Raw genomic sequence first — 26236 nt, 5'->3', positions numbered from 1 at the left:
GCAATTTTGAAGGCTGACATGTTGGGTATCTATTTACTCGGCGTAACTTCATCTTTCACATTATGCAAAAGAATGAAGAAAAAATACGAAATTTGCTAAATTTTATAACAGAAACAAAGAAAAATAAAAACATTTTTTACAGAATTTTCAGTCTTTTTTCTCTTATAGCGCAAAAAAATTAAAAACCCAACGGTGAATAAATACCACCAAAAGAAAGCTCTATTTGTGTGAAAAAAAGGATGAAAATTTCATTTGGGTACAATGTTGTATGACATTCAAATTGTGAGAGCACCGAAAGCTGAAAATTGGTCTGGTTATTAAGTGGGTTTACGTGCCTGGTGATCAAGTGGTTAAGTAAAACCTAAGACAGCGAGAGGGTTAATCTAGTTCCTTAGTCAGTAATGTTTTCTTGTAAAGAGCTGCATTCTTTTTCTTGTCCTCTCCTAACTCTTTTGTGCAATGAAAATGATCATGGAAAATTCAATGGCTCACCAGCAATTGTTTGAGAAAATCCATTCCAGGGAGTGTTGAGAGCAGAAATAGGCCAAACATTTACAGCTTCATCTAAATTCTCAGCAGATAGGAACATGTTGTGTGCAGGCTGCTGGAACAGACTGTTTACTTAATAGAGAAGAAGCGTATGTACTTAGTGTTATGCATTTTATCCCTATAAATCCTTATGTCTTCTTTGTTCCTTTATGTCACTCCTGTGCTGAGTAAGTGGTCTTCTGAAGATGATTTATATTTGTTACCTTAGGCTGATGTCAGATGGATTCTGCCTCTAGAGACAAAGCACCAGCCATAGGACCACGAAAGAGGCTGCCAGTCTGTCTCTATAGAATTGCTCCCCCTGTAACCATATGCAATGATATGTCGCCCGGACGCTGGCCCGGACGCTGCCATATCTCAATTGCTAGCGATAGGAGGGACATTTTGCTGCCTTAGATACCAAAGGAAAGATTCCAAAGGGACAAACAGGCAGCCCTGCCACTAGAGATTTCAATAAATTGTCAGTGGCAGGATCGCTAGCGGCAGAGCGGTCAATCTGACATCAGTCTGTTACTCAGTTTAACAGACAAATATGTTTCATTATACAAAAAGCACAAATAATAGTTAATACTCAACAATGTGCACATGTTTTGGTCTCAGTTTAAACAAGGGGTCTCCAAACTTTTGAAACAAAGGGCCGGTTTACTGTCTTTCAGACTTTAGGGTGGCCGGACAGTGGGGGGGGGGGAATGCCCCATCTTCAGTGGGAGTTGGCAACAATGTCTCAGGCTTGGTGACCAGTGAAAGTAGAAATATGACATCATCTGTGCTCCTAGGAGGAGAAATAATGTCCCATTGTTGGTATTAGTGAAAGGAACTAACCTTTTTTTTTTGCGCGATAGAACGGTTACATAACTGCAGTACCTGAATTGTTTGTAGGAATGTAGTCACCCTCTCTTGCTTGCTCCTGAGATGGACTAGGGCAGGGGGTCTCCAAACTGCGGCCCAAGGGCCAGATGTGGCCCCTTGCTAGCCTTAATCTGGCTCTTGAGGCACAATTTCTTTCCACTGATATGAGGCACTATTCCTCCCACTGACACCAACAATGGGGCACTATATCTTCCATGAATACCAATGATGGGATACTATTCCTCCTACCAATAGGGGAATAATCCTCCTTCTATTGACCACCAACCCTGAGGCCATATTTATTCTCACTGATGTTGGGCCCATGAAATTTTCTGCCCCTGCTGGCCACAATCCGGCCCTCCGAAAGTCTGAAGGACAATAGAGTGGCCCTTTGTTTGATAAGTTTGGAGACCCCTGGACTAGGGACTATGAATTATGGCATTTGTAGTGTGCTTGAGTAGTGCATATGACCACAATTAATGTGCACTGCTCGTTCCAAACAAACAAAAATAAGGGTGGAAAAATGAAAGATTTGGGAGCGCACATTGGATGTCATCCATAGGAGAAGTATAGCTAAAATAGCTTTGGCTATACCTCTCTTTTAAGAGCAAGTGTGATAATTAGGCATAATATGTTCATGCATTGTCCTCTAGTCGCACTTTCTTTTTCTTTCAATATATATAAAAAATAGACTCTGTCTGGATGGTTGTCTAGTTCTTGGCTTTCTTTTACTGTAGCAGAATATAAAATGATGATTTTCTTTTTTATCCTCCTTATATAGGCATAACATTATGTTACCTTTTCTGTCTGAACAGCAAAGTCCCAGGTCTGCTGGCCAGCCAGTGTGCTTTTTCTTGCCTAAAACTGTGTTAAACGTTAAAACAGAAGAGTGAGGCCGCGTACACACGGTCGGTCCAAACCGATGAAAACGGCCTGAAGTCCAGTTTCATCGGTCCAAACCGACCGTGTGTATGGCCCATCGGTCTGTTGTCCTTCGGACAACAATGATAGAACTTGCTTTAAAATCGAACCGATGGACCGCTGACCGATCGGTCCAAACCGATGGTTAGTACACAAAAGCATCGGTTCAAAACCCGCGCATGTTCAGAATCAAGTCGACGCATGCTTGGAAGCATTGAACTTTGTTTTTTTCAGCACGTCGTGTGTTTGACGTCACCGCGTTCTGACCCGATCGGTTTTTGAACTGATGGTGTGTACGCACATCAGACCATCAGTCTGCTTCAGCGGTGAACCGATGAAAACGGTCCAACGGACCATTCTCATCGGATGGATCGACCGCGTGTACGCGGCCTCAGAAGACAGTAAGATGAAGAACACAAATAAATGATTTTGGCTTGGATATTTGATAGGGTTGTATTTACCATTAGCGTTTTGCTGACATCAGATCTGTGTGGCAAGAAGATCAGGTGATAGTTTACAGCTTTTAAGCCAGTATGTGGTGAAATATTCAGCTACGAGAGATCAAATGTTAATAGCCTTCTTGAAAGAGGGTAAAAAGCATGGGAAGAAGACAAATTAGACTAAAATTCATTGATTGCACTGGAGTGCTAGAATGTCTTGTCTTAGGGAAAGAGGTTATTATAGTGGTTGTAAACCTCAAACATGAAAAATGAAAAAAAACTTGTCACATTTGTCTGCTGCTTTGCTCCTCTGCTATCAGCATTAATCACTTCTGACAAGTTTTCCTGACACCAAGAGAAACAGGGTGACAGGGTTGGGAGCTCCAGCTGATTGACAGCCATAGCCCTCTTCCTGTATGCTTTGTGGAGGGGTGTGTGTCTTTTCCCTCCAATCAGCTCTCAAAATTCTCCACACTGAGCTCTGCAGAGTGCTCTCTGCCCCCTTTTTTTTTAACTCTCAGATAATTTTTAAAATTCAGCACTTTGAATGGATGCAGAGAAGAAAGGGCTGCAGACAGACACATACAACTTACGTAGAGCATTTTTCTTTAATCTCTGAGTATCACCTAAAGCCAGTCACTTTACTGGGTGTATATAAGAGTTTTTAACCACTTCAAGTAAGAAATTACTTATCAGCATTTTTACTTGTTTTTGAAACCCAACTCTGCTCACAGCCCCTACCAATGGATCACCCCTCCCTTGCCTCTTGGATTCCCCCTTTTGTATATTATACAGTATTTTTTTATTAACTTACTTATTTTGTTTCTGGGGAGTCATGTAATATGCTATATCCTATACCTACAACAGATGCAAAGAGAAGCGCTGACACCATACCATCAGCACTAATTTCTGCATCTGGCTGGATATAATGTGACTTAAAGGGGTTGTAAAGGTTTGTTTTTTATTTTCTAAATAGGTTCCTTTAAGCTAGTGCATTGTTGGTTCATTTACCTTTTCCTTCGATTTCCCTTCTAAATGTTTTTTTTCTTTGTTTTCTTCCTGTTCCTCCTCAGTAAGCTGTTCTGGCTTACTAACCCCCAGCCAGAATGGCTCGGATGATGGGGGCAAGCTTACTGAGGAGAAACAGGAAGTGAGAAATTCAGACAAAGAAAAAAAACATTTAGAAGGGAAGGACTGTAGAGCTGCACGATTCATGCTTATACAAAAAAATTTGGACTAACTTTATTGGTTATTTTTTTTTAAATTTTATTCATTAAAGTATTTACTTCCCAAAAAATTGCATTTGAAAGACCGCTGCGCAAATACAGTGTGACATAAAATATTGCAACAACCTCCATTTTATTCTCTAGGGTCTCTATTTAAAAAATAAAAATATTAATAATAATAAATCAAATTATATATATATATATATATATGTGTGTTTGGGGGTTCTAAGTAATTTTCTAGCAAAAAAACAAATGATTTTAATTTGAAAACAACAACTGTTAAAAAAAGGTTTAGTGTTTAAGTGGATAAACTTTCCTAATTTACATACAGAAGCCTATTCCTTTAAAGTAAAAGACAAATTGATACAATGTTTAGACTTAAAAGTTCCACTGATAAAGAATGTTGTAAAACTTGGCAGACTGCTGGACTTTTGACAGCTGAGAGCAGAGAGAATTCTCTGCATACCAAAGATCGGGAAACACTTTGTCAAGATTGCAACAGTGAAAAAAATTGCGATAACGATTCTTGACGATTAATCGTGCAGCTCTAGAGGACTATCTAACTCTCAAATATGTAACCAAAATCATTAATGCTCTATCTGCGAGGGACATTATTTCCACTAATGGAAAGGGGTACTTTATTGATCATAAATGAAAGAAGGCTCTTTTCCACTGAGCAATAATGTGACAAGGCATTTCTCCACTGAGAGAGAACAATACAATTTTTACCGCCTTCTTCTCGTTCCTAGCCATTATTACTGTTTGTTTAATTTCCTTATTATTAATTAAAATTGTTTTGTCATATAGAATTGGTGTCAAAGAAGCTAAGTAAGTCATATTCCTTATTAATTTACTTTTATCTCAACTCACTGTTGATGCTAATGTGCCACAATATTTGCATATAATGATTGTAAGTAGGGCTTCTCTGAGAACTAACATTTATTTCAAAGGTTCCTCCATGTTAAAAAGGTTGAGACACTGTTATAGGAACGGAAAATGCACTGATGTTTTCAGGATTGAAGGTGGCAAAAGCTAAACTTCTTGAGATGTTCACTATAATTTAGAAGATCTTCACTTTTGGAGTTTAGATCAACCTTAAAGCGGATGTGCCACGGGAAAATAATATTAAAAGCCAGCAGCTACAAATACTGCAGCTGCTGACTTTTAATATTAGGACACTTACCTGTCCTGGAGTCCAGCGCTGATCGCAGCAGAGCACGAGCGATCGTTCGTCTCTCTGCTGCTCCCCCCGCCATCCACGCTCAGGGAACCAGGAAGTGAAGCGCTGCGGCTTCACTGCCCGGTTCCCTACGGCGCATGCGCGAGTCGTGCTGCGCCCGCCGATTGGCTCACACGCTGTGTGCTGGGAGCCGAGTGTTCCCAGCACACAACGGGCGACAGACGGGATGTGACGGAATGCCCGTCTTTCGCCCGTAGCGTGTGGCCGGAAGTGGGTGCAAATACCTGTCTTTAGACAGGTGTCTGCACCCCCCTCCCCCCTGAAAGGTGTCAAATGTGACACCGGAGGGGGGGAGGGTTCCGATCAGCGGGACTCCACTTTAGGGTGGAGAACCGCTTTAAAAAATGGACATGTACCTGTCCAGCGCGCCCGCGATGTCGGCACCCGAGGCCGAGCAACCGTTCGTCTCTCGGCTGCCCCCGCCGCCATCCTCCGTGAGGGAATCAGGAAGTTAAGCGTTGCGGCTTCACTGCTCGTTTCCCTACTGCTCATGCGCTTGCGGCGCGGCCCATCCTCACTGGTCCCCGCTCTCTCCTGGGAGCAGAGTGTTGCACAGGAGAGAGGTGGGGGGGGGGGGGGTGGGAAGTGGCATGACTCCCACGGAGTCTATGCCCGGAAGTGGGTGCAAATACCTGTCTTAGACAGGTATCTGCACCCCCATCCCTCCTGAAAGGTGCCAAATGTGACACTGGAGGGGGGGAGGGTTCTGAAAAGTGGAAGTTCCATTTTTGGGTGGAACTCTGCTTTTAATAAAACTGTATAATGTACTCTGAAGATTACCTAATTATTTTCAACCCCCTTCCCCCAAGCAACAGGAAAAAAATTGTGGGCACAGTGGGTTATTGGTGGAATTGGTGAGGCAGAAGCTCCCGAATAACTGATATCATAAAGAGAGAGATTTAGGCCACCAATGATTTTTACCTTGTTTTTAGGTTTGTGGCCTCACTCCAAAAATGATAATATTCCAGTAAATTATGTATTTTTGATCTGTAATCTTTTAAAATACATATTTCCCAACAGCTGGCCTAGGCACTCTCTTATAACTTTTTGTTGAATGGCACATTTTATGAGCCGTCTGATGTATTGAATAAATCTGGTATGCAGAGCACATGGTCTGTGCCGTGAAGATAAATGACAAGTCGTGTAATGACTACTAGTGAGGAATCTGTGCTGGTGATGCATTATGCATACATAATAGATGGTAATATGTAGTGTTTAGCATTCTTCATTGCCATATTAATCATTCTGCATAAAGCATTGTGGCGCTTCCACATTGTTTTAACAGTTATCATGTCTGGGGTGTCTGGTCTATCCTAAATGGCATGTGATCATTTGAGACTTGGGTCTGGTAATTAAATTGGCTTACGGGGGGAGTATGTCCTATTTTGCACATCTGTATGGACAATAAGCAACATATTTATTCTCAAGAAGGAAGGAAGGTGGAAGCGCCACCCAAGTGCCGTATCACATGGGTTTTTTAGAACAACGGTTAAAAACACTTAGGCCCCGTACAGACGAGCGGACAGTCCGATGAAAACGGTCCGCCGGACCGTTTTCATTGGACATGTCCGCTCAGAGATTTCTGTCTGATGGTTGTACACACCATCAAACAGAAATCCCCGCGGACAGGATACGCGGTGACGTGGCCGCGCCGTCGCCGCGACGTGCGCGACCCTGGAAGGTCAATGCTTCCACGCATGCGTCGAATCACTTCGACGCATGCGAGGGCTTTCGGCCGAGCGGACATGTCCGGTGAGTCGTACAGACAACCGAACATATCCGAAGGACAGGTTTCCAGCGGACATGTTTCTTAGCATGCTAAGAAATTTTTGTCCGCTGGAAAACGGTCGGCTGGACAAATGTCCGCTGGAAAACGGTCCGATAGGCCGTACACATGACCGAACATGTCCCCTGAAACTGGTCCGCCTAAGGCCTCGTACACAAGTTCCGTTTCATGAGTCCAAAACCCACCGTGTGTAGGCCCCATCGTTCTGTTATCCTTCGGTCGCAAAATTGAGAACTTGCTTTAAAATTGATCCGATGGACGCCTAACCGATCGGTCCAAACCGACGGTTAGTACACAAAAGCATCAGTTCCAAACCCGCGCATGCTCAGAATCAAGTCGACGCATGCTTGGAACCATTGAACTTCATTTTTCTCAGCACGTCGTTGTGTTTTACGTCACCGCGTTGGACTCGATCGGTTTTAATACTGATGGTGTGTGTAAACCGATGAAAACAGTCCTTCGGACCGTTCTCATCGGATGGACTGATCGTGTGTACAGGGCCTTACAACAAGTAAGATAACGGAAGGTTTATTGTAAACTGGCTCATCTGCCAGAAGGTCCTCAGTCCTTATTCTTGCATGGTCTGCTGGGTTTAAGTTCCCTGGGAAGCAATGGAGGTGGAAGAAAGTTTGTGTGGTGTATAGGAAGTCCACGCTAAACCACCCTGGAACGCTCAGGCGAACGTGCCGTCACCAGGAGGGGACCGATTGGCTGGAATACTGGATAGAAACAGGCTACATGCTCAGACTTGTCTGCTCCTTCTGAAGGCCAGACGGCTCCGAGCGCGTAGCCTGTTTCTACCCAGGATTCCAGCCACTCGTTCCCGTCCTGGTGATGTCACATCCGCCCAAAGCATTCCAAGCTGGTTTGGCATCGACTTCTGAGCCATTTTACGATAAACCTTCCTTAATCTTACTTGTTATAAGTGTTTTAATAAACCCACTGTGATACTGCACTTAGGTGGCGCTTCCCCTTCCTTCCTTCTTGTGCTTGTTTGCAGAGCTGGCTCATCTCTGAGGATAGCAGCCCCACAATGCATCACAAACTTGTGCCCAGGCATCAGAGAATTACCACCCCAGCAGCTACTGCTGCATATTTTGCCAGAACTACTGTACAGCATTAAAGGAGAAGTCCTGCCTCAGCTTTTTAAGCTGGGCTTTTCCTCTGGATCACAGGAGCGCAATTAGTTTTTCACACCTGTGGCCCGTTTTCAGAGGAGAGCGGTCTGAAGTCCGCTCTCCGCTGATGTTACTGCCATCAGTTGAGACAGTGTGTCATGCCGACTTCCAAGTCTGGATCCGCCAGCTGTCTTGATAGTTGGCAGTCTCAGCGAGTCACTGAGACGGTCGCCCCCGCCCCTCCATGGCTCAGCGCTCCAATGAGCGCGCAGAAGTAGAGCAGAAGTGATGCTGACTTACAGTTAGCATCGCTCTGCTCTGAGAGGAGTGAGAACCAAGCCATCGGTGGTGTTTGTGGCTTGGTTCTCAGTGAAGAGATGGCGGAGGACATCGCTCTGCATAAATACAGCTGTTGCCCAACTTTCTTGAGCTACTTTAAAGTGTTTCTAAACCCACAACAGTAAAATCAGTCTGTATATGCAGTTAAAGTGGATGTAAACCTGATTTTTTTTTTTATGTCACAGTCTACAGTATAATATTTCCTATCATCTGTGCTCAGTCTTGCCACACATAGTTAATCCAGCTCTGAGCAATCCTCTTTTATTGTTCAGTGAAATAAAACAGACTTATAGAGAAAAACCTTAGTCTGTTCCGCCCCCTTTCTGTGAGTGACAGGTTATTTACATATCTCATGCACTAGCCTGGAGACAGGCATTATTTTTTAATTCCCACCCCCACTCCTTTTCTGAAGTCATGTGGTTACTTTTATGGATTTTGACAGGATGTTGGTGATCATAGTAGAATTTAGTGTAAGGAATACACAGGAACAAATGCATGTTGACAAGGGGAGTGTAGAGGAGGGTGGGGAGTCTACTGACATCACAACTCCACCCACCGAGCTCCAGACAACAGATCCACCCACAGAATCTGCAGTTTTTCAGTTCTTATAACAGACAGAGGGGAAACATTTGACAGGTGAGGATACATGCAGGAGGCATGTATATCCTTATAGATCAGCATTTTGGCAGTAGTTTAGAAAGGATGAGAGTGGGTTTGCATCCACTTTAAGCATGCTTGTTATACTAACTGTGAAACCTAAGTGGTTTATCCTCCTCACTGTGTAAAAAGGCTGTTTGATCCTCCCTTTCTTTTACTGCCCCAAATCCATTTGCTGATAGTACAGAGCTCTAGGAGGTACTCTACAAATGCTCAGTTTGGTGTGTATTGCTAGAGAGCAATCAGCAATATACAGACAGACGGTCAGAGGTCATGCAGCCTCATAGGACAGTCAGAGGAGAATGAAAACTCCTCCTTCAAGCTTTAACCAGACACTGATAGAAGATTTAAGACTGCTATATACTGCTGATGAGAAAAGCAGTCTGTATTTACTAAAATAATTGCATTTCCATGTTCTGTGTACTGTGGGAGACCACATATAGTGAATGCAGGGTCCTGGGTTTTGTAACACTTACGTTAAAGTACATGTTCCCTGGTTCTTAAAAACATGGTTTCTAAGCTGAGATGGTTTGTTCCAGAATTGTACTTGTATCGATCCTCCCTTGCTCTTATGAACGCGATTGCGCCAGCAGTGGGGGGTTGCGCACGGAGTCAGGATACCCCAGCGGTGCCGCCCCAGGTCGCTAATTCTAGTTGCAAATGCGACCTGGCGCCCGGGGTTTGTCGAACCCTGTCCTAGTAATTTTCTGTATACAGTATTTAGATCTGACAATTGTTTTATACGATCTTTGTTTGTAGGATAAAACAAGCTAAGTATTTATGTTTAGTTTAGGGAACCAATAGACAGGAGATGATAATCAGTCAGATCAAGAAACAATCTCATATTTGTGGGTTCTAAGGGCTGTAGTTCTTCCCTGGTGTTGGCTTTCTGATCTTTGCTCGAGGTGATTGTAGCCGTATTAGTGCACTTGCGACAGAGACATTTGAGTACTGTACGTGATACTTTTTTTTATTTGCATTAACATACAATTTTTTAGGACAAGCTTTCAGGGTAGAAAGGGACATGCCCCGAAAGCTTGTTCTGAATAAATTGTATGTTAATGCAAATAAAAAAAAAGGATCACGGACAGTACTCGATTGTCTCTGATCTTTGCTTTAAAGCTTTTCTTTCTCTATTTGCATTGACTGGTTAGGCCAGGAGAGCTGGCTGGCTGGAACACTGTGAGATTGGTCCAAGGCCAGACTAATGCTTACGCAATCACCACAAGCATGTGTTTTCCTAATGTGTGTTTGTACCTTAATTGTTCACTTTCAAGATTGTTTGTTTTCTAGATCATGCATGACCTACAAGCCCAGTCCTTAGGGCCTAGTCTATACATACAGTACATACAGTTTTTTTCTTTGCTAACGAAAAAGCCTTTTGTTAGAGCAGGGCTCGACAAATCCCGGTCGCCAGGTCGCCATGGCGACTAGAAATAGCGTCCTGGCGACTTGGCTTGGAAGGTGGCCATCTGGTGGTGAGCCGTTTGTATAATAAGTTATTACCACCAGATGAGTGAGCTACCGCCATCTGGTGGTGGCCGTTGGTATTACAAGTTAATCATTACAAGTTAAACAGCAATTCTAATGTAATTTTTCACTATTTTTCACTATTTTCACTGCCATCTTATTCCCTCTAATTAGAACCCCCAAACATTATATATATATTTTTTATCCTAATACCCTAGAGAATAAAATGGCGATCGTTGCAATACTTTCTGTCACGCCGTATTTGCGCAGCGGTCTTACAAGCGCACTTTTTTTGGGAAAAAATTACACTTTTTTTAATTAAAAAATAAGACAACAGTAAAGTTATCCCCATTTTTTTTTAATATTATGAAAAAAAATGTTACGCCGAGTAAATTCATACCCAACATGTCACGCTTCAAAATTGCGTCCGCTCGTGGAATGCCGACAAACTTTTACCCTTTAAAATCTTCATAGGCGACGTTTAAAAAAATCTACAGGTTGCATGTTTTGAGTTACAGAGGAGGTCTAGGGCTAGAATTATTGCTCTTGCTTTACCAATCGCGGCGATACCTCACATGTGTGGTTTGAAACACCGTTTACATGTGCGGGCGCTGCTCACGTATGTGTTCGCTTCTGCGCGCAAGCTCGTCGGGACGGGGTGCGTTTTCTGGCTCCTAACTTTTTTAGCTGGCTCCTAGATTCCAAGCAAATTTGTCAAACCCTGTGTTAGGGTATAAGATTGGGGAGTTGGCAATAAAACAGAGAAGTAGTGATTATTAAAACAGACCGTTACCCTAAAGAAAAAATTGTTTTCTCCTATCTTTTCCCCCTTCCCTCGCTCATATATTTTTTTTTTACTTTATTGATTTTTTTTGTGCAACACAGCACTTCCGCTATTTCCATCTAGGCAAGAATGTTTGCCCCCTGATTCTGCATGTGCGCAGATGTGCCAAAGGTCTTTGGGGCCTGTGAGAGCCCCGCAACACATCTGTGCACATGCGGGTTTCCCAATCATGCAGAAGGACAGCGGGACACTTGCGGGACCTACAGGCTGGGGAGAATCTGCACAAGCCAGGCTAAAAGAGATGGTGACACTGGGGATGGGGGAAGGGTGTTTGAAACTCAAGGGGACAGACATTCCCCTTTAATAATACACAATACGAGGGAAATTACTGTGATAAGCTATTTCATAATGTAACATTATTGTTTCAAAAACAACACAGATAGTTGTCTTTTTTAGGAAAAAGAATGATATTTTACATTCAGTGCTGTACTTTTCATTTTCCCCCATGTCGAAAAAACCTTGACAAACAGAAAGCCTGGAGTCTGTCCAACTTCATGCTCTGCTGTGAATTACTATCTGTTGTTGCAGCGCTGTTCTTCGGGTTGCCAAAGCAACAGCAGAAAAGAGAATTAAGGGTTGGGTGGACCTCCTTGTCTAAGCCGCTAGAGACAAAATGAAAATCAGATTACAAGGGTATAAAGAACACGTGATATCAGTGTGCTGAGATTCAATTAGGAAGTGGGTGTATTTACAAATTGTGCGTACGTTTTTGATGGGGGATAATTATGTGTTTTTACATTTTTGGTTGGATATTGCCTTTTGCTTGGACTGATTCCCAAATTGTGATCACAGCGCTGTGTCTGCACTGCAAGTAAAGGCTTGGAACTGCATCTCGATGAAGAGGTCATGCTTGGCTTATTGTTGGGCGGAGGGGTGACCCTTTTTAAATGAATTATTGAATTTAAGTTCTTTTTACCAGTGTCTATGCTTATTGTGTTTATACTGCAATGTGAGTACAACCCTCATTCTTAGTACACATGGGCTGAATGTCAGATGACTAGGGCTGCAACTAACGATTATTTTCATAATCGATTAGTTGGCCGATTATTGTTTCGATTAATCGGATAATAGCCTTAAAAAAAAAAAAATTAACATTTAAAAAAAAATTTGGGCCAATTTGTTGTTGGGCAGATTACAAAACACAAATTGCCACAAAAACACATTACATGCTTTTCTGCGGCTTCTCCATTAAAGTATATTGAACCAAAAAAAAATAAAAAATAGCACCGTTTTGCGTTAAGAAGTCCTTGCCCTTTCCAAATACGCAGCAGCTGAAAAAAAATCATGAATCTGAACGTGTCCCATAGGAAAACATGTAAATGAACTGTAGTGTGTTTCTGCAAAAAGTACCAAAAAACAGAGGTGTGACCCAGGCCTGTCACGTACCTGGTTATAGAGCCCAACGTGCAGGGAGCGGCCTCTCGTAAGCCTCCGACCCAAGACCTCCTGGTAGAATGGACAGAGGGTCAAGGGTCCGGAGGGACACAAGTGCCTGGTGGTAAAGCTGAGTAGTGGTCCAGGAACGGTAGCAGGTAGGTATGCTGGTTCAGGCAGGGCACTTAAGCAGCAGACAAGACTGTGGTATGGCACTTGCAGGTACAGGGATCAGGCAGGTAAGTAAGCCGGTCGGGTCACCGGTAAGTGGTTCAGGTAACAAGGAAAGTCCAGAGAATCGTGGTAGTCCAAGCCGGGTCGGTAACACGGGCGGGCAGCGAAAGCCAGGGATTGAGCAGAAGCCGTAGTCAGATGAAGCCGGGGTCAAAGGCAGGTTGCAGACAAGGAAGGTCACGGAAAGCCGGGTCAGGTAAACAGGTGAATCAATAGGTAGCAGATGCAGGTTCTCAGGTAAACGCTGTAGCCTGGTCAGCAAGATGGTGAGGGACTGACCAGTTTAAATAGCGTTTCCTTGGCGCCAAACGCCGTCAGTGGGCGCGCGCACCCCCGTGCGCCGCGCGCACTCCCGCGCCGCGCACACGAATGCGCGCATGCGCGCGCAAACGCGCGGCAATGCGCACGCGCTGGGGCTGAATTCCCCTGACATTGACAGGACTGCGGAATCTCCTTTCGTGACAAGGCCTGAGATGTTTAGTAACATAATGGGGTTAAAAAAACAAAAATAAGTACAAAAAGAGCAAATAATCGCTACTCTAAGGGGTTCATTTTTTTACTGTGGGACAGTGAAAGTAACATTTACAGTAGCGATTTGCTTTTTTGTACTATAAAGGGTTTATTTTAGTTGTTTTAACCCCATTATGTTACTGGCCGATTAATCGATTATGAAAATTGTAATCGATTAATTTCATAATCGATTAGTTGTCGATTAATCGATTAGTTGTTTCGGCCCTACAGATGACTATGGCCGGTTCAATAGAAACCGTCCGACATTCTGCCTGTGTGTACGGCAGCTGGTCTGACAGAAGCTGGCTGTTCGGCCAGTTTATGTTAACCTCCCTGGCGGTATGATTATGTCAGATTTTTCAGATGCTGAAAGCGGTACAATTGTTTTGCATGGAAATTTGGCATTTTATATTGTAGGCCTGTAATTCTTATGCCCTGTACACACAATGGAATTCCTCGATAAAAAGTCCTAAGGGGCATACACACGGTCGGAATTTCTGATGGAAAAAGTCAGTCTGACCTTTTTCCATCGGGAAATTTCGATTGTTTGTACGGGGCTTTAGGAATAACTCACTTAAATCTGCCCAAACCAGAGTCTAGTAGACATCTCGGGTATGATAAAGTTTGAAATCATAAATTATAATATAATAAATAACTATAAATAATAACAAAAAATAATATAATAACAATACATTTTTTTTTTATAAATTTTATTCAATAATATAATCAAATCAAAAACACTGAAAATGTTTTTGTCCAAACAAGGGTGCAATATTACTAGTCATATTCCTTCAGTAAACATCCCGGCTATGATAAATTTTGAAACATGGGACTGCACAAAGTCTGACGTCACAATCGGGACAATGGAACCCGGTTTCCTTTCAGATTTTCTTTCCACTGTCATCACGCTTTGAGCAGAAAACCATGCACATCCTTGTGGGTTCTGACTTTTTCTCAGTTGGTTGGATCTGGTCCATGAAGTGACGACTAATCAGGTGTTCCGGGATGACAACGCCAGCAGCATGACGTCCAGCTCTATTCACAGCCATTGGTGTTTGGTGGTTCAGAAAGATCTGTAACTTTCCATATAAAGTCAGCATGAACCTCAGGCTTGTCACTCTTTTTTTTGAGCAGAATGTAGGCATTCCACAAGCATTGCTCAAAAAAGATGCCTGAAGATCTTATTGTAATACTTTTTTTGTTTTCTCATTGCTGGATAGAATGTCATTGCTTGGTCGGCTCTGTCAACACCTCCCATTGTGTTGTTGTAGTCTATCACTACTTGTGACTTCATGATGTCTTTTACACCTTTTGTGTGTACCATGAGAGTGGAGGTATTATTGATTGTATTCATTAGGCACACTTTTCTGCCAGGCAACCATTTCTCCAGTCTTGAGCTTCTTTGCCAAAGATTGGTGGTATGTGACGCCAGTTAGCCCTAACGGTTCCATAGGCGTCTCTTTTGTTCTGCAGAAGGAACTCATAAAGTTCAGGACATGTGTAAAAGTTGTCTGTAGTTACACAATAGCCCTGATTTAGCAATGGCGGCTCGATCAGTGAAAGAACGGAAGATGTTGCCATTCCATAATTACAGGCATACCCCACTTTTAAGTACACAATGGGACCAGGGCATGTATGTAAAACGAAAATGTACTTAAAGCGGTAGTTCACCCCCCCCCCGACACATTTTACCATCGAGACAGGCATTGTAGCGCGAGCTACAGTATGCCTGTCCCGATTTTTTTAACCCCGTACTCACCTTGTAGTCGTCCATCGTAGATTCCGGCTCCCGCGGGGAATGGGCGTGCCTATGGAGAGGGAGGATGATTGACGGCCGGCCCTGGCACGTCACTCTCCCCGAAGACAGCCGGAGTAGGTCTCGGCTCTTCACGGCGCCTGCGCACAGGCTATGCGCACGCGTCGTGAAGACCAAGCCTATTTCGGCTATTTCCGGAGAAGCGTGACGCGCCAGAGCCGGCCGTCAATCATCCTCCGTCTCCATAGGCACGCCCATTCCCCGGAATCTTCGATGGACGACTACAAGGTGAGTACGGCGGTAAAAAATTCGGGACAGGCATACTGTAGCTCGCGCTACAATGCCTGATTTTAAGGTAAAATAAAAAAAAAAAAAAATTTTTCCCGTCGATAGGGTGAACCCCCGCTTTAAAGTGAAGCAATACCTTTTTTTACTTCTGGGGAGTTAGGGGCTGTAGTGGGGGTGTCGGGGACTATAGTGGGGGTGTCAGGGACTATAGTGGGTGGGTCAGGGAGTGTGTTTCCAAGTAGTGGGGAATCTGAACTATCTGTGCACAGATTACTCAGCTGAAGCTTTAGCTTGAGAGCCACTTTACATACACTCACGGTTATGTCCTTACTCGCGAGTGTATGTAAAGTGAGTGTACTTAAAGCGGGGTATGCCTGTACTGTATTTTGGGTTGAATTTGGTTCCTTTCCCAGTGTATAGGACAGAATTCCAAATGTAACCAGTTGATTCGCAGAGCATGAAGGATTTTACGCCAAATCGTGCTCTCTTTGATGCCATGTATTATATACACCTGAGCCTTCCCTTGTAGGCCATTAGACTTTGATCTATGCTGAAGTCTCTATCTGGCACATAGCTCCCGTGGAAATTCTTCAGATTTTTTTTATATACTTCCCGAGTTTTGGTGCTGGATGAGTAGTTTCATCAAATCCTTCATTGTTTTCAAAGTGCAAGTACTTCATTATCAGGGAAAATTTGTAATCTGACATGACTGTGCCAAAGAATGGAGTGGCAAGTAATTTATTGGTTGTCCAATACCTCTTCTACAGGGTTTTATTGCCAAATAATTATTAGGCTCAGGAATTTCCAAATGTCCTCTTTGGTCACTGATTCCCACTTTCTACTTCTTGAAAACTTCTGGTGAGTAGCAGCTTGTTGCTCTTTGTACCGGTTTGTCTCCGTAACAATTTTTTTAATAACCTCATTTGTCAAAAATAGTTGTAGGTAGACCAAGGGGTTGTCATCTTCAACATCCACTTTCATACCAGGTGCTCCAGTAAATGGGAATCTTGGGGGCACTGCTTGATCCGTACCGCAGTCTATAGAGCATCAAGTCTGCACATCACTGAGCTCAGTCGCAGGAATTGGTCTGAAATAACTTTTTGTGTCTGATAACGAATTTCACCACTAATCGCTATCACTAAATTCTGCAAGTGATTCTGTATCGCTATTACTGTTTTCCAGCAGGTCATAAACCGCTTTTGCGGTTTCCAGCCAGAAATAACAGTAAAACTGCAGGCAAGGGCACTGGACAAAGCACTGGGGGGCAAACTGAGGTCAAATGATTTTATACAGTAGTGTAATCCAATAAGATTACAATGTATTGTACAGGTCCACGGCCAGCTCCCAGCAGGACCCAAAACCATTTGGTTCAGAATATTTTTTTTTATTGTTTTCCGCTTCTAAAACCTATATGCGTCTTATGGAGCGAAAAATACGGTATAAAACATTGAATTATATTAAATGATGAAATGGCCATTCAAAAAGATTATATTTCCGCTGACAGAAATGCCTGGAAAATTCCAGCTCTACATATTGAATTTCCTGAGAGCAACTAGACTACCAAAGATCTTTAGTATAGAAAATCTTTCTTAGATGAACACATTCATAATCTTGGTCCTTTGAGTATCCTAAATTGGCAGATCAAAAGATAATGAAATATTTATGGAGCACGGGCAGCACCAGTTCCACAGCATGGAAATCCTTGTCAGATTGCTGTTCCCTTTCTTATGAAAACCCAGTGACAGGGATGTCTGCAGCACGCCTTCCTTGCATATTTTCATAGGCTAATACAAAATTATTGCACATCATGGCTGTAGTTAAGAGAATTACTGAAAGATTCAGATACCTGAGAGAGGTTGAATTGTACCTGCGCATCTCTTCTTGTAATGCATAACCGAGCAGACAACAAAACATGTAGGACAGCGTGCCTCGATAGAACTGGAAATTGGTCCAGACCGAGGGACAGGAGGCGCTAGAGCTGGATGGGGGTCAGCTACCAGGTGAGAGGCACCGGAGATTACGAAAAAGACTGACGCCCAAAATTGTGTTAGTAGGGGGCAACTCCATAATGTATGGAGCAGGGTCCCCCTAGCTCCACAGTTTCTCCAGCACCTATCACTCTGCAGCCCACCAAATTTGGAAAGCCTATCGGGAGTCAGGTACCATCTCAGGGATATTTTGGTAGACAGTTCCCAGAGGGTAGAGCAACATGTAACTGCGTATGTGGAGTTACACACCTTGGCCCATTGTTGGGTGGAATAAGTACAGCCAAGATCTGTTTCCCATTTGATCAGGGGAGCTGACTTTGCAAAAATAGTTTTCCTCTGTATAGCGTTGTAGAAGAGTGAGATACCTCTGAGATTGGGGGAAGAGTTTGTAAGAAAAAGCCAAGTGGATATAGGTACACAGCGTTCCCAATGTGGGAAGGCATCTAGGTAGTGGTAGTTCTGACGTACATATATAGGTCAGAATTGGGTAACTTATATGCTCTCTGCAGGTCAATAAACTGTAAAATTTTTCCCTTATCACAGATGTCATTTATGTACAGTATTCCCTTTTCACGCCAGTGTTTGTATGACCTGCGCATCTCTTCTAATATTGTCCATGTAGAGGTGGATGATCAGATTAGTCTGTTTTAGGCCTCAGTTGTCTATAATTGGTTAAGCTTAAAAGAGACACCTATATCTGATATTGTTTTGCTCAGAACAAGATCTGATTGAATCTGCTTGTATAATGTTAGTATCTTTGTGAATTCTGTTATCCCAATTGCATCTCTATTTTTTGTACATGGCTTTTAAATGTCCGAGGATATGTATACGACATTCGATTTCTGTAAGAGGTCTCAGATGGAACGGAACAGGCGAGGAAAGTTAGCCTGGTACAGGGTTGTGTAGGATGGGGTGATCTCGACCTCCAAATACTTCAGGGCTGTCGATCTTCAGTGATACGGGAAGCACTGACGCAAGTGCTGTACTTCTGCCGTTGGGATGTTAATAGGGAGAGCTTCCGACTTGGTCGCATTTATTTTATAGCCGGAGAGGGTTTTGTAAAGGTCAAGTTCTGCGTGCTGGTTGGGCAGTGAGATTCTGGGCTGAGTCAGGGTGAGTATGATGTCTTCATGCAATATTTTAAGGACAAAAGTACTTTTAAATATTCAATATCGATTGGCACTCAATTAATATATAAGGCCTGTAGATAGATTCGCAGGAAGTGGCATATCCTCTCCTGATCACTTGCTACCCACAGGACAGCCACTGCTGACAAAACGATCCTCCATTTACCTTGTTTGTGTGGATGGAAGAATCCATTTGTGTTTAAAACTAATCATCTGTGGTCTATGTTGGCTTGAGAGTTGGGAGAAAATATTTTGGCATGGGGATATCCTCAGCATTCTGATGTCATTGCCAGTGGGGAGGTGCACACAATTGTTGGGAAAAGCTGGCTTTGCGTGAGATCGTAGCAGCTATGATTATATTGGCAGTCAACGTTGTGCTACGTTCACCTTTCTCACATGTCAGCAGGACCTAGCTCAGTCTGCCTCACGCAACAACAGGTTTCAATACAGTCACATCAGCTGCTTAATTCTCGTGCAGTGTTGGCTTTACCTATCAATAACCCCAGCATTTGAGCTCCCACCTCCCCACGGCAGTCAGGGTAGCATTTGGAAATCATGTGGCTCCATACAAACACCCCAGCTGCACTGATGGAGACCAAGCCTGTATTGGCAGCCCTGTGTACAGAATGCCAGAGGCTGAAAAACATTTGGAGGTTTATAAAATAATATGGGATTATAAGCAGGATGCCTGGACATACCAATAATTTGAGACCACACACTTTAATTTTTTTTAAATAAATAATTTATTAATTATAAATAAAGACACTTAACTTTATTTATTTACCTTAACTAACTTATATATATATATATTTTTTGGATAAAATGTGGCCATAACCATTGGTTTAATTAAATTAAACATAAATAACAACATCACATATTTTCACCTTAAACCAATCAACTGTACAAAATAAAATGACAGCTCAGCCACTACGACTCAAGCTGCATGAATTTCCTTAAAATTTTTCCATAAAATATCCCCTTAAACTTAACTTGAAAATTTTTGACTTACCACATGGCTATAACCGCGACAAGGGAAGGGGGGGTGGGAAGATCCGTTGCTGGTTCTCCCCTGGAACGGCTGGACCCGAACCAACGGAACCAGCTCCTTAAATAGGGACTTTCCCAAATCTGGAAAGTTCTGGAAGGTCAGATGATCCTAACTGACCTATCCTGAACCCCTAAACTCCACAATTTTCCCCAGTAACAGAAATGCCTTAACCAATCCTAACCTTTCCCGCCTAACGCAAATACTGACCTATCCTAGACTCCACTCTACCCCTAGCAACTCACTGGGCTTAACCAATCCCAATGAGTCCCACCTAAACACCACAGGGAACCCAGAAACTGCCCCCTGCCATGAATCCCATGAGGAAAAGGGGGGCCTTGAAACAGCCTTATCCCCTTTTTCCCCATATTCTGATAATCAGTATTTATGCAATGGAAATTACAATTTAAGTTGCAATGAGTAATCTACATAAAGACAAAACAAAACACTGAATAAGGAAAAGTTTTTGGCTGTGGAGAATCCTATATCAGAGTTACAAATGTCTCACAAAAGCCCAAATATGAATGTTTGCAGAGACAAAAATGTTCAAATAGGATTGCAGGAAATTTTAGATATACTGTAATTTTCCAGTATGTAAGATGAGTTCCAATGATGGGGTTGCTATTCTTTCCAATGACACCAATGATAAGGCATCATTTCTTTCACTGATACCAATGATGGGGCACCATTCCTCCCACTAATACCAATGATGAGGTCCTATTTCTCCTTCTACTGACCACAGGCACTGTTTAATCTTTTTACTACCACTAACAACCAAGCCTAATGCCGCATATATTATACACGATCATTTTTCGGCATTAAAGAAAACGTCATTTTAAAAAACGTCATTTAACCTCCCTGGCGGTATTATTCTGTCTGGAATTACGTACCAAAAGCGGTACAATTATTTTGCATGGAAATTTTGGCGTTTTATACTGTAGGCCTGTAATTTTTAGGAATAACTCACTTAAATCTGACCAAACAAGAGTCTTGTAGGCATCCCGGGTATGATTTTTTTTTTTAAAACAAAATTATAAATTATAATATAATAAATAATTATAAATAATTATAACAAATAGTAATATAATTATAATAAAAATTATTCAATAATGTAATCAACTCAAAATCACAGAAATTTGCTCAGTTGCAGAATTGTCGCTGTCATTTCTTTTATTTTTTTATGACGTATTTCCCCACAAATCGCTATCGCACAATTCTGCAAGTGATTATAATTTATTATCGCTGTTTTCTAGCTGATCTAAAACCATTTTTGACATAAAGGGACCCTTTTGGACAATCTACAGTTTGCAGGCAGAAAGAACAGTTTTTATTATATAAAAGTACATGTAGGGCACTGGGCAGACCACTAGGGACAAGGGGTGTGTGTATTTTTTACATACAGTACTGTAATCTATAAGATTACAGTATACTGTTTGTATAGTGTTTGTTTACTTTTTTGAATTTGGCGCCGTTTTCCGCTCCCGTGCGTCGTAACGTCGCAGGGAACGGAGATCGGCGGCACACGGGGACACTGTGAATCGAGCGAGGAGGACCCGCTCGCTCACACAGCGCGGTGGCATCGCTGGATCCAGGGACAAGGTAAGTAACTTGCCTGTGGATCCAGCGAGAAGGTAAGCCACGCCGCTGCACACTCTGCACGTCCACCCCGAGCGTGACTCGGGGATACCGATCCTAACATTGAAAACCCACCCGAGTCACGCTCGGGTTTACCGCTAAGGGGGTTAAAATGATCGTATGTGGGCTGCACATCGTTTTTCAGTTTCTGAAAAACGACAAAAGTTTTTTTGGACATGCTGCATTTTTTAACGTCGTTTTAAAAAATGACGTTTTTCGGGTTGTAAAAAATGATCGTGTGTGGGCTAAAACGACGTTTTAAACCTGCGCATGCTCAGAAGCAAGTTATGAGATGGGAACGCTCGTTCTAGTAAAACTACCGTTCATAATCGAGTAAGCACATTCATCACGCTGTAACAGACAAAAAAGCGCGAATCGTCTTTTACTAACAAGGAATCAGCTAAAGCAGCCCAAAGGCGAATAGAACTTCCCCTTTAGAGTGCTGTTGTACGTGTTGTACGTCACCGCGCTTTGTTCATTATTTTTGAAAAACGACGGTGTGTAGGCAACGTAGTTTTTAATGATGAAGTTGGAAAAACTTCGTTTTTTGGACATGCTGAAAAACAACGTTTTCTTTCATGCCGAAAAATTATTATTATTATTATACAGGATTTATATATGATCGTGTGTACGCGGCATAAGGCTGGCCATACATGGTTCAAATCTTGGCTTTACAATGACAATCCCCCCGCTCTTCTGTGCCAGTGTACTAAAACCCTAGGCATCGACACCCCCTTAATGCCAAACTTGAGGCCTGGGGGGCCGTATACAGCCCTTTGTCACTTATTGTGTGGCCCTCACGCCCCTGCAGATGGCAGATTGTGTTTTCCTTTCCTAGGTACTTACAAAGGTCAGTGAAAAATAAATATTCTATAGCGTGGGTTAAAGTGGAAAGGTTTTGGGTTTTCTCACATCTTCCTTTTCTCTGTGCTGTCCGTACCTTTCTCTTTATGTTTTTTATTTTTCTCTTGTCTTCTTATAATGCATCTTGCGAAAGGAATTTCAAATTTGACACAAGTAATTTTTTTTCACTTTCAGTGAATATTATAAGCGTACCTTTTACGCACTTGAGGCTCCTATATCAAGAAAAATGCCCCCCACTAGTCTAACCAGTCCAGTAATTCTGTTGGCTCCCATCCCACTTTACTCCCTGGACGTGCTGAACACTGACAAGTCTCCCCCTCAGGTGTCAGAACAAGATTTCATTCCCTCGCACTCTCCAGACACCAGTATTAATATCACATTAATATAAATCTGAATTATTGCAAAAAACATATTTTTTTTTGCTTTTTTATTGTACCATAACGCATTTCCATGAAGAACAATCATAAATGTGTTAGCCTTGAGTCATTTATAAAAGTGACGCTCTAGAAACCAATTCCCTGCACATTTCTGTAAGAACACGCTGTCAAGGTTTTTTAAGGTTAGGCTGCAGTGGAAGAATGCTACATTAATTTCTGTGTGCAGCCGGGAAGCTGAAAGCAGGGCATTTTACTGCCAGACATGGCTAAGCAAGACCAGCCATAAATCTCACAGTGCGGAACATAATAAATTAGATTCAGCTGAAACCAGCTTCTAGATTAAAAAAAAAAAAGAAGTTGCTTTGTTCCAGTCGGTATATAAAATCCATGCACAGCTATTGTCAAACTACAGTAAGATGTTCAGCTAACATTCCCAGTAATGATTTGCGGTGCATTGTAGTACATTCGCAGTGTAGCTTTGTTTCATGTGTGTTGCTTTATGTTGGTTTCTTATGTGGTGAATATATTTCAGAGCTCTGAAAAACAAGGTTTACGATTCAGATTATAGCCATTTCCTTCCTTCCTGGTCTGACATGTCTGGTGGTGGCTCAGAGTGTGACTGTTCCCTTTCCTTCTCCTTTTTGGTGCTTACTAGATGGGGATCCATAAATTAAAGCACTGGAGAGGAGAAATAATACCAATACATTAGTATAATTGGGGGTTGTTTTCTCTTACAGAAAAGCTCTGTTTAACAGGAAACTATTGTATTCCTTTCTACCCCTAATAAACCGACCCCAGGCAAAGGACAACATGTAAGAGAAAACAACCCCCAACAAAGTGTGAAAGCCCTCGGTTTTCACATTGAGTCTGCAGTGAAGGAGTTTTTCAGGCGGGATAGTAGCGCTATTTTTAGTGCTGTACCGCCTGAAAAACTCCTCAATGTGAAAGGGGCCTTAGTATCAATTCAGAGCTGCCCTTCACAATACTTTATTTTCACCACAAGTCTTTGGGGTTTACCAACACCCAGTAGGTGACACAGGAAGAGAAAGTGAGGGAAAATCTCTCTTTAGGTCAAAGACAGAAATCATGACAGAAAAAAATATCTCTTTCCCACCCTAAGAGCAGGTTTACACTGGGGCAGCACGACTTACCGAGCGACTCGGCAAGGCAATCTGCACACGACTTCAGAGGTGACTTGCAAAATGACTTCTGTATTGAAGTCAATGCAAGTCGCCCTGAAGTCGTCCCAAAGTCATACAGGAACCCTTTTCTAAGTCGGAGAGACTTGAGTCGCTCCTATTAGAACGGTTCCATAGTGCAGAATGGAGCGCGATTTGTCAGGCAGGTAAGTCGCCTGACGAATCACCCCTGTGTGAACCAGCTCTAACCAAAAGGAGATTTCTTTTGGCTTGAGTAAGTCTTTAAAGTGACACCAAACTGGGGTTGAAAAAACAATCAATGCAGATATGCAGATACTCTATTTAAGGTGTGGGGCCTGTGATGGTCCTACACTCTTCCAACTTTGTACCCCTGACCAGCCTAAGCCTCATTAACTGACCTCCTCTACCTCCCCCTGGGGGAACCCTTTTCTCTCCAACCCTGAACTTCCTTTTCCTTCTGTGTCTTCTCTTTTCAGCTCTTGTTTCTCTCTTTGACCCCCCCCCCCCCCCTTTGTGTTTTTTTTGTTCCGTCTTGTCCCCCTGTTTATTTTTTCTCTTGTTCTTATGAGTTCAGTCCAAACTTTGTTTTCCAAAACATCTGGACTGCTCCATACCCCAACCCCTGAGCAATTAATGCTCAGCCACCCTAAGTTGACCCTAGGCCTCTTTCACACGAGGCGGACTCCGTCGCTATGGAGTCCGCCAGCTACTGCTGGCTCAGCAGGACATCTCTCCGTTGATCTCCGCTGAGCCAGAGGATGACAAGACCCTCTATGCTCACTGAGCGGGGAGGGGCTTGTGCAGCGCCGCTGTCTCTTATGGAGAAATCTGATGAAAACAGACATGCTGTGCATTTTCATCAGATCTCACCCGATCCGCCATGGACGGATGGGGACGTATAGCCATACGTCTGATTTTGGCGGATCAGGTCAGATGTCAGCAGACATGTCTCCGCTGACATCCGATGCTCCATAGGCTTGCATGGAGCGGCCGTACAGGTCCGCCGTCAAAACTGAAAGGCGGACCTGAACGGTCCGACCGCGTGAAAGGGGCCTTATTGTTATTCAGCAGTTTTATATACAGAACATGTTTTCAATGTGTATTCCTATGTTGTGTCATGTATGCTTACGACTCATATCCCCTGTGTGGGATCATCTCAGCTATTTGTGTTTCTTATATACTTCAATAAAAAAACTGTGCCAGAAAAAAGTACTCTAGTACTCTCAGCCTAATCCAAATCTTCACATTTTCTTTTGCTGCCTGCTAATTTCTTGTTAGAGGATGCATACATTAATTCTCTATTGTCCTTTTATATGTAGGATTGTAGTCATCCTCTCTTGCTCATTGCTCAGATGGACTTGGTACAACCCCAATTCCCAAAAAGTTGGAATGCTGTGTAAAATCTACATAAAAACAGAATTCAATGATTTGCAAATCTCACAAACCAATAATGTATTCACAATAAAAAATAGTAAACATATCAAATGATTAAAATGAGAAAATTTACTATTTTAAGAAAAAAAAAAAAGGTCATTTTGAATTTGATGGCAGCAACAAAAGAATTGGGACAACAAAAAGCTGGCAAAGTACCATCCCAATTCCAAAAAAGTTAGGACAAGGCCATGTTTACCATGGTGTAGCTTCCCCTCTTGTTTTGACAACACTCACTAAACGTCTGGAAACTAAGGAGACCACTTGCTGGAGCTTAAAGTGGTTCTGAAGGTATGCATGAATGTAAAAAACCTTCTGTGTACAGCCCTCCCAGCCCCCCAATCCTTATTTGAACTCCCTACGATCCAGCGATGTTCACGATAGCCTCGGCTGTCCCAGGGCTCTCCCTCCTCATTGGCTGAGATAGCAACGGGAGCCCATTGGCTCCCACTGCTGTCAATCACAGCCATTGAGTCAATGAGAAGAGAACAGGGGGCGAGCCGCAGCTCTGTGTGTCTTGTAAGATAATTTTATATTAACACAAGACTCTGGGGTTGATTTACTGGTTGATTTACTGAAGGCAAATACACTGTGCACTGAAAGCACACTTTTTCCAGAGCTTGGTAAATGAGGTAAAGCTTTGCAAATAATACTCCATCACATGCAAGGAAAATAAAAAACTGTATTTTTCCTTGCACGTGATTGGATGACAGAAATCAGCAGAGCTTCCCCACAGATCACTGCTACTCTTTTGCGTTACCTCCTTGTGCAGTTTGTTTGAATAATTACTATTTCTGTTCCTGCTCCTGTGAGAAGTCTACCCACCCTAAAGCAAGCCATACACTGGTAGATTTTTGAGTGAATGTAAAAATCTCATCAGTACCTTTAATAATGTCAACACAATCAAAGTACTTCAAAATTTTATTAACTTTTAACATAAAATTTTGTGTTCGATTGGAATTATTAACACGTAAAATACATATACTAAAACATAGTTCATTCTGGAAG

The 26236-nt window shown here is 42.6% G+C and overlaps 1 protein-coding gene across 2 annotated transcripts in view; it reads left to right on the top strand.

Annotated features, from left to right (window-relative positions):
• The window catches only part of REEP3 (receptor accessory protein 3), a 173451-nt gene that overhangs the window by 41420 nt on the left and 105795 nt on the right, over positions 1 to 26236 (top strand). The gene's annotated exons all lie outside the window — the stretch shown is intronic.

Source organism: Rana temporaria, chromosome 8 (assembly GCF_905171775.1).
Source record: "Rana temporaria chromosome 8, aRanTem1.1, whole genome shotgun sequence".
Lineage (NCBI taxonomy): Eukaryota > Metazoa > Chordata > Amphibia > Anura > Ranidae > Rana > Rana temporaria.
This window is presented reverse-complemented; position numbering and strand designations above follow the sequence as displayed.